The sequence below is a fragment of the Carlito syrichta genome, unplaced genomic scaffold (genome assembly GCF_000164805.1).
Source record: "Carlito syrichta isolate Samal-C Ts95f unplaced genomic scaffold, Tarsius_syrichta-2.0.1 Scaffold314851, whole genome shotgun sequence".
Lineage (NCBI taxonomy): Eukaryota > Metazoa > Chordata > Mammalia > Primates > Tarsiidae > Carlito > Carlito syrichta.
Window position 1 is genome coordinate 1 of NW_007258947.1, and position 7987 is coordinate 7987.

The following is a 7987-nucleotide window of genomic DNA, read 5'->3' on the forward strand; positions in this document are numbered from 1 at the left end:
TGTTTAGTTCCAGTTTTCAGGGGAATGGTTTCCCAATTTTTGTCCATTTAGGAGTATGCTGGCTGTGGGTTTCTCGTAGATGGCTTTTACTATTTTGAGGTATGTTCCCCGTATGCCTAGATGTTCAAGGGTTTTTATCAAGAAGGGGTGCTGGATTTTATCAAAAGCTTTTTCTGCATCTAGTGATATGATCATGTGGTTTTTGTTTTGACATCTGTTGATGTATTTAATTACATTTATGGTTTTACGAATATTGAACCAGCCTTGCATGCCAGGAATGAAGCCTACTTGGTCATGATGGATGATTTTTGAGATGTATTGCTGAATCCGGTTTGCTAGGATCTTGTTGAGAATTTTAACATCTATGTTCATCAAAGATATTGGCCTGTAGTTCTCTTTCTTTGTTGGATCTTTACCTGGTTTGGTAATCAATGTGATGTTGGCTTCGTAAAATGATTTGGGGAGAGTTCCATCTTTTTCAATCGCCTGGAATACCTTCAGTAGGATTGGTATCAGCTCCTCCTTAAATGTCTTGTAGAATTCTGCTGGAAAGCCATCTGGACCAGGGCTTTTTTTTGTAGGAAGTTTTCTTATTACGTGGTCGATTTCCTTGATTGTTATTGGTTTATTTAGGGTCTCAATTTCTTCTTGTTCCAACCTAGGTAGGTTGTGTGATGTCAGAAAGTCTTCCATTTCCTTCTGGTTTTCAAGTTTGTTTCCATACAGTGTACATAGTAGTCTCTAATGATCTTTTGTATTTCTTCAGGGGTCAGATGTGACTTCTTCTTTTGTGTTTCTGATTATGCTTATTTGGTTTTTTTCTCATTTTTTCTTGGTCAGTCTAGCTAGGGGACCATCAATCTTGTTTACCCTTTCGAAGAACCAGCTTTTTGTTTCATTGATTTTTTGTATTATCTTTTTGTCTTCTATGTCCTGGATTTGGGCTTTTATTTTGGTGATCTGGATTCTTCTGCTGAAATTAGGGTTTTTGTGGTCTTGCTTTTCCAGCTTCTTTAGGTGGCTTGTTAGGTTGTCAATTTCTGTTCCTTCCATTTTCCTCATGTGTGTTTGTAGGGATATAAATTCCCCTCTTATTACAGCTTTTAAGGCATCCCAGAGATTTTGGTAAGATGTTTCTTTATTTTCATTTGTTTCCAGGTATCTTTTGATCTCTATTTTGATGTCATCATTGACCCAGGAGTTATTTAGTATCATGCTGTTTAGTGTCCATGTGTTTGTGGGTTTTGGGGGGACTTTGTTGGTGTCAATGTTTATTTTTATTCCACTGTGGTCCGAAAAGGTGCATGGCAGAATTTCAGTCCTTTTAAATTTACTTATACTTGATTTGTGTCCAATTATGTGGTCGATCTTAGAATATGTTCCATGTGGTGATGAGTAGAATGTGTATTCTGTGGTCTTTGGATGGAGTGTTCTATAGGTATCAATTAAGTCCATTTGGTCCAGAGTCTCATTGAGGTTCCGGATCTCCTTGCTGATTTTTTGTCCTGATGATCTGTCTAAGGTTGTGAGTGGTGTATTAAAGTCCCCAGTTATTATGGTGTTAGAGTCAATGTCTTTCTTTAGTTTTCCTAGAAGTTGCTTTATGAATGTTGGTGCGCCTATGTTGGGTGCATATATGTTTAGGATAGATATTTCTTGTTGATGGAGTGAACCTTTTATCATTATGTAGTGGCCCTCTGTATCTTTTTTAATTTTTGATAGCTTAAATGGTATTTTGTCTGAAATTAGGATTGCGACTCCTCCTTTCTTTTGTGTTCCATTCGCCTGAAAATTTGTTTCCCATCCTCTTACTTTGAGTCTGTGTATGTCCTTTCTAGTGAGATGGGTCTCTTGAAGGCAGTATATTGTTGCCTGGTGATATTTTATCCATTTTGTCATTCTATGTCTTTTCAGTGGTGCGTTTAGTCCATTCACATTCAGACTAATTATTGAAATGTGAGAGTTCATCCCTATCATGGAGTTCTTATTGAGTTATTGTTCTTCCACTTGGTTTTTTCTTTTTTTTATTTTCCTTTTTTCTTTTTTTTGCTTTTGGGGTTGGTTCGTGTATATTTTATTCTTTTCCCTGTACTCTTGTGAAGAACGTTGTTCTTTTTTCCTTTTCTTCTGTGTTTAGTACTTTCTAAGTTTCATGTAGAGATGGTTTTGTGGCTGCATAAGTTCTTAGGGATTGGATATCTGGGAAAGATTTTAATTCTCCCTCACTGATGAAGCTTAGCTTGGCTGGGTAGGTTATTCTTGGTTGAAATTGTTTATCCTTTAGGACTTTGAAGATAGGGCTCCAAGCTCTCCTAGCCTGCAGGGTTTCTGCAGATAAATCTGCTGCTATTCTGATTGGTCTTCCATGGTGGGTGATCTGGCCTTTTTCTCTTGCTGCCTTTAGGATTTTTTCTTTTGTGCCTACTTTATTTAGGCGAATTATTATGTGTCTAGGAGTTGGTCTTCTCATTTGTTGTCTTGCGGGGGTTCTCTGAATCTCTTGTGTTTGAATTTTTGTATCACTGATTAGATGAGGGAAATTTTCTTGAATGATCTCGTGGAAAGTTTGTTCCAATGTGGTCTCTGTTTCTCTTTCTGTTTCAGGGAGTCCGATTATTCTTAGGTTAGGCCTCTTGAGGTAGTCACTCATCTCTTGAAGGTTTTGTTCTGTCTTTTTTAGCTTATTTTCTGTGTTTTTAAGAGTTTGGGTTATTTCTATATTTTGGTCCTCAAGCTCTGAGATTCTTTCTTCTGCTTGGGTAATTCTGCTTTCCATGCTTATCAATTTGTTATTTATTTCATTCACAGTATTCTTTATTACTGTTATCTCAGATATCAGCTCCTTCCTAGTTTCTTCTTGTGTCTCCTCAATTCTTTTTAGTCTCTCCATTATTGTTTTGATATCTACATTTGCATTTTGAGACCCTTCATTCTGGGGACTTTTCATTGTTTGTATTCCAAAGTCAATTTTCTCAGTGTCTGCTCTCCCAGGCATCTGGGAGAGACCCATACTCTTCTTTTGGTTTTTCTTCATTTCTGTAGATTTTTCTCCCTTTGCCCCTTTCCCTCCCCCTCTTCAATTCTGTTTTAGAGGGAAGGTGGGGTTGCTTTTATTTCTCTTCTGCAATGACCTGTTCTTCCTTATGAGGGTCTTCTGGTTTTGTTCACTTTTCCCTCTGCTTTACAGTCTGTCTATTCAGCAGTTTGCAGTCTTGGTCCGTTCAGAGAATCTCACCAGTTCACCTATGCCGTCGCCATCTTGCCCCGTCTCCTTCTGAAAAGGGTTTAAAGGCAATCATTGATTAAGTTTTCATGGATTAAGGTTTCTGGTGGGTGGGGGACCCCCCTCTCACATCTGACTTTGTGTATAAAAGACCCGTTGTAATTCCCAATAACACACATCGCTTCTGCACTAGACCGGAGTCCAGTCTCTTTCTTTCTCTCTCTCTCTCTTTCTCTCTTCTTCCCCCCAATTGCTGACACCATCTCCACCTTTGGGGTACCCTGAACCCGGCTGGAGCTGGTCCCTGGCAAATATGCCACTGCATTCCACGTTGAGCAACAAAGTGGAACCATGACTCAAAAAAAAAAAAAGAAAAGAAAAGAAAAGAAAAAGTTATCTGTGCCATAGAAATAGTTGGAAACCTGTTGAAAATAGACAGGCCATATCTTAGCTTCCAGTAGATGTAATGCAAAATAGAGGTATTTTCAGGCAATGATTTGTCTGAGATAATGAGGCCTAAATTCTCTGACCAAAGTCCCTACTCACATACATATGCTGCAGTTTTAAATTAAGATTTTTGTTCTGCAGTCACAGAAACCTTTCCATTATTATGTGTTTCCTCAAACACAACCCTGCTTGTTTTTGCTTTAGAGGATATGGTGCAATGAAACATTTTACTGACACTTCAATTAAAGCCACACAAAAACTACTAAATTTGATGTCTGGATCCTGGTGGCTATGTTTTTAGGTTTTCACTTTGATTTCTTCATGCCTGGTATCTTTGCATTGTGTGTATTATGCTTGGTAAATAAGCAGTGATTTCAAGTTCTATTAAGTAACTGAGAAAGTGACCTTATAAACCTGTGGTAACTCATGCTTCTAAAATAGAAATGACTCATCTTGAAAGTGTTTGTGAACACTACAAATCATCTTTGGTGACAATGGCTTGACACAGTGACTTGCTCATCAGATTAAGTAGAGCTGTACAATGCTTGTATAATAACTTAAGCCATGTAGCTAACTGTGACTGGTCTTACTTTTATGCTAGGTGTGTTGTTAATCAACATTCATACTCCAGAGGAGAAAAATGATGTGCAAGTTTCATTCAATGTCAGAGATGAGCTATTATGCTGAACTGATTCCCTCAACTTCAAAATGTGCTTATTTACATATTTTATTAATGGATAAATTTTCTATCTGTGGTTTATAAACTCACCGAAAAATTAAAATCATATAGAAAGTTGTAAAATATAAAACTAAAATCATTTCTGATTATAACAATTCAAATATGCTTTATGAAAATGGAATCATGATGTTATTTTTTTTATTTATTATTATTTTTAAAACAGGATTTATTGAGAGGACAGAAAAGTTCTCACAGTGGGAAGGAACCCAAAGGTGTTGCTGTGCTGTTTCTACTTAGTGTATTCTGGACCTGTTTTTTATCCCATTATTATTATTATTACTATTCATTTGAATAGGCACTAGACATACATGTTAACAAATTCAGTAGATATAGATGAATATGACTTTAAAAGTAAGCCACCTGGATCTCCTCTTTGGAGATAGTCACTGTTACTAGTTTCTTGGGGAATAACAAATACACACACACACACACACACACACACACACACACACACACACACATATGTGTATATATATATATATATCTTCAAGTTTTTTTGTTGTTCTTTCACAAATTTTAGCATGCTCTACACGTTGTGCATTACTTTTTAAGCTTAGGAGCAAGGAAATAGGCAAATATGGGAGACTTCAAAAAAAGCTCAACTGGGAGAGTTTAATACTGAGCAATTCGTTAAAGCTTTAATATTTGACTAGTCTGGAAAGTTTTAGCATCTGGAGAACAAATTTATGTGTTAATATCTGAGAATGATCAGAAAAGCATTGAGATTTGAGATTTCATCCCAAGTTCTAGTTGACAGTATGTAAAGTGTCATTGATGCAAAAGAATGAACTTCTTTTCCATTTGGACCCTACAACAACCAGCTAAACAGATAAATAGCTGCATTTGTTAATCAATCCCTTCTTATTGGATAGTTAGCTGTTTCCAAGTTTTTCTTTCACAAACAATGACTATCATTTTAGGCAATAATTTCACATAAGCACATATTTAGGTAAATTCCTAGAAGTAGATTGCTGGGTTGTAGGGCACTTTTTGAACAAATTTTGCTAGAACTCTTTATACTAACGTTGTACCATATTAGTCTCATGCCAACAAGCATAAATAATCATTTTGTATATTGTTGTTAGACCAGTGTATTATTCATTTTTTATTTTGAAAATCTGCTAGGTAAAAGAAATAATATGCAATAAAAATTGAAGTACAATACACAAAAATGACACATGGCAGCTCAATATATTTTTATGAAAACACACCTGTGTTACTAAAACTCAGATAAAGAAACAGATCATTACTGATAGTCCATGTACTCTCTTACAATTACCACCTTCAAAGGTAGCCAGTATCTGGACTTTTAATGATATAGTTTAGTTTAAACTGTGCATTGAAATATATAAATGGAGCCACATGGTATATATACTCTTGTGTCTCGCTTCTTTAAGTCTATATTTATACGAGTTTGCAATTATAGGTAACTAATTAATTATTGCTGTATAGTATTGGCAGTATGAGAATATATGACAATTTGATTATTTGTTCTGCTTTTAAGTTTTTTAATTACAAATTTCACTTTAAAGTTTCTATAAACATTCTACTACTTGTCTTTGGTCAATTTATATATGTGTGTGTGTGTGTGTGTGTGTGTGTGTGTGTGTGTGTGTGTGTGTGTGTGTGTGTATGTAAGTATATATATACTTCTGTTGCCTATATACCTATGAGTGGAATTTTGGGATAGCAAATTATATATTTCTTAAGCTTTAATAACACTGCCAGTTTTTCAAAGTGGTTTTTATCAATTTACCTTCCCAGTGGCAGTATATGAAAGTTCTGGTTGCTTCCTACTTTTATTCACAATTGGCATCTAAAATTTTTCCACAGTAGCCATTCTGAGGCTATATAATATTATTTTGTTTGACTGTAATTTGCATTTCCCCATTGACTAATAATGTTGAGTAATTTTTTATTTGTCTTTTGGCCATTGAATATTTTTTTTTGTAATGTATATGTCTTTGTTCTATTTTTTTCTTAATTTCAGTAGCTTTAGGGGATACAATTTTTGATTTCATGGTTGCACTGAATAGTGGTGAAGAAGTCTAGCTTTAAGTGTACCCACCACTCCCACCTGTGTACATTGTACCCAATAGGGAATTTTTTTGTCTCTTCACAGTTTCCTCCCTCTCCTTTCTGAGTCTCTAATGTTCATTATATCATTCTATATGCTTTGGCACATACTTTGTTTAGCTCCTACTTATGAGTAAAACAGGCATATTTGGTTTTCTATTCCTATATTACTTCACTAAGGATGAGGTTCTCCAAGTTTCATAGAGACTGTACTAATGAACACTCCCACCAACATATAGAGAGTTTCCTTTTCTCCACAGGTGCACCAGCATTTTTTTTTTTGAATGATGGCCATTCTGATTGGTGTAAGGCAATAGTTCATTGTGGTTTTGATTTGCATTTCCCTAACAATTAGTGATGTTGAGCATTTTTTCATGTTTGTTGGCTATTTGATATCTTCTTTTGAGCGATATCTGTTTATGTCATTGTTCACTTTTTAATGGGGTCATTTGCTTTTCTCTTGCTGATTTGTTTGAGTCCTTTGTAAATTCTGAATACTAGTACATCATCAGATGTATAGTTTGTGAATATCTTCTCTCATTGCTTAGGTTGCCTGTTTGCTCTGTTGTTATTTCTTTTGCTCTGCAGAAGATTTATTATTATCATTATTTTCGTTTTTATTATTATTTTTTATTACAAAGATGTGGAGTACAGTTCAGAGTTAAGTATACAAACATTGATTATGCAAGTACTCTTGTTATTGAGGTATGAACCTCCTTCCCTTCCTCCTAGCAGTTTCCCTCAACTGTCAATCCCACCCTCACTCCCATGACGGTTTCTAATTACTGCCAAATGGTTTCTTATAGTATTATAATTGTTCAAGGTCCGCTTATGAGTGAGAACACATGGTACCCTGTTCTTTGTTTCTGTGATAGATCGCTGAGTATGATCAACTCCAAATCCGTCCAAGTTGCTGTGAAGTCCATATATTTGTCCTTCTTTATGGCTGCATAATATTCCATTTGTATATGTACCACATTTTCTTTATCCAGTCCAGTTTTGATGGGCAACATGGTTGATTCCATGTTTTTGCTATTGTGAATAGAACTGCAACAAACATACGTGTGCAGTTATCTTTTTTGTAGAAATGATTTGAGTTCCTCTGGGCATATTCCCAATAGGGGAATTGTTGGGTCATATGGAAGGTCAATTTCTAGTTCTTTCAGAAATCTCCACACTGTCTTCCAAAGACGTTGCACTAGTTTGCATTAACACCAGCAGTGTAGAAACGTTCCTTTTTCTCCACATCCTCACCAGCATCTGTTGTTGTTATTAATGATGACCATCCTTACTGGGGTTACATGGATTCTTAATGTGGTTTTGATTTGCTTTCTCTGATGATGAGTGAGGCTGAGCACTTTTTCATGTGTCTATTGGCTGCCCATATATCTTCATCTGAGAAGTGTCTATTCATGTCTTTTGTCCACTTTTTTTTTTTTTTTGAGTTGGAGTCTCACTCTGTCACCCAGACTGGAGTGCAATGGCCGCTCCCGGCCACCACA